The sequence below is a fragment of the Saccopteryx leptura genome, chromosome 2 (genome assembly GCF_036850995.1).
Source record: "Saccopteryx leptura isolate mSacLep1 chromosome 2, mSacLep1_pri_phased_curated, whole genome shotgun sequence".
Classification (NCBI taxonomy): Eukaryota; Metazoa; Chordata; class Mammalia; order Chiroptera; family Emballonuridae; genus Saccopteryx; species Saccopteryx leptura.
In genome coordinates this window covers 226893274-226895515 of record NC_089504.1, presented here as the reverse complement: position 1 = coordinate 226895515, position 2242 = coordinate 226893274, and positions in this window count along the sequence as shown.

Sequence of the window (2242 nt, the reverse complement as noted above, 5' to 3'; positions counted from 1 at the left end):
ACAGCCAGGAGAAAGTGGAATAGTCAAACTAATGAAAGAGAGAAATTACAAGCCAAGAATAATATGTCCAGACAATTTATCTTTTAAATGAGAAGAAGTAAAGACTTTTCCAGACATACAGAAGCTGAGGGAATTATCACCAGAAAACCTCCACTGCAGAAATACTTGAGGGCATTATCCTACCTGAAACAAAAAACAAACATCACAAAACTACAAGAAGATCACCAACAAATTTACAAAATAAACAGGGATAATTTGTGACAACAAAAACACAAAAGGGGAGGAAATAAAAGTCTTAATTTGCAAAGGAGGATGGAGTTCTGATGAATTCAAAATAAAAATGACCAATGAATATATGAGCTTTCCTTTTCATAAATCTAATGGTAACCACACACACACACACACACACACACACACACACACACACACACACACTGAGACACATAGCTTAAAAAGGGGGGGAGAAGGGAGGCAGAGGAAAAAAATATGGAATGCCACCAAACAAAAACAACAGACATAAACAGAAAATAAATGAACCAACAAAGGCAGAGCAACCAGAAAACAAACCATAAAATGGCTATAGCACGTCTTCATACATCAAAAATTATCCTATGTACATAGACTGAATTCATCAATAAAGAGGCACAGAGTAACAGATTGGACCAAAAAACAAAAACCAATCATATGCTGCCTTCCCCATCTAAGCTGCAAAGTCAAAATTAGTCTCAAAGTAAAAGGGTGAAAAACGATTCTCCAAGCCAATAATATCCTCAGAAAAGCAGGTGTACCATACCTGTATCTGACAAAATAGATTTCAAAGTAACAAGAGGCAAAGATGGACAATTTATAATAATACAGAGAACACTACATCTAGAAGATATAAGACAACATGGCAGTTCCTCAAAAAATTCAAAATTGAGTTACCATATGACCCAGGAGTTCCTCTTCTGGGTATCAACCCAAAAGCCCTAAAAACATTAGCAAAGACTCATGCACCCCTGTGTTCACTGCAGCATTATTCACAGTGGCCAAAGCATGTAGACAACCAAAATGTCCTGAGAAGATTGGATAAAGAAGATGTGATTCATATATACTATGGAATACCATTTATCCATAAGAATAGAAGACATGCTTCCATTTGTGACAACATGGATGGATCGTGAGAATATTGTGTTAAGCAAAATATGTCATATATAATTTCTCCCATATGTGGGATATAAAACTGAAACTTATAGACAGAGACAGCAGTCTAATGGTGACTAGAAGGAAAGGGGGTGGGGAGCAGTAAAGGGTAAAGAGAGCTTAATATATGGTGATGGAAGATAACTTTGGGTGGTGAGCATACAATGCAATATTATACAGATCATGTATCATAGAACAGTACACATAGGTAAAAGTGGAATGGTTACCAGAAAGGGTAACCCCCTGGGTTACCAGGGGAAGGTAGGGGGGAGGGAGTAAAGAGGAACAAATATATGATGATGAAAAATGGTTTGACTTTCAGGGATGGGAACAAAACACAATCAACAGTTCAAATACTATAGAGATGGTCACCTGAAACCTATGTATTCTTATTGATCAATGTCACCCCATTAAATTTAATTTTTAAATATAATAATGTACACTCAAAACCTATATGATTCTATTAACTAATGTCACCTCAATAAATATAATTTTTAATAAAAGAACTTTAGCCATTTGGTGGGCACTTTTCTATCTGGTTATTGGCCACTGAATACCTTCTTTTGTAAAATTCCTGCTCAACCCTCTTGACTATATCTCTATTAAGCTGTATTTATTATTAATTTGTGGTGATGTTTTATATATCTGGATACAAGCCATTTGTCAGTTACTTGCTATACAAATGTCTTGTGCTACTTTCTTAACAAAATAACTTTTTTCAGTTACATTTGACATTGAATACTATATTATTTGCACGTGTACCAAAAAGGGATTAGCCATTTATATAACTTATGAAGTAATCCCCCCATTAAATCCAGCACCCACCTGCCATCATACAGAGTTATTACAATATTAGTGACTATATTCCCTATTCTGTACTTTATATCCCATGACTAATTTGTAACAGCCGATTTGTACTTCTTAATCCCTTCACCTTTTTCACACAGCTCCTCTCGCCGCCCCTAGCCCCCCCCACTCCCCCCCCACCCCACCCCCCTGCCAATCTGGCAACCATCAGTCTGTCCTCTGTGGCTATGAGTCTGTTTCTGTTTTTGTTTGT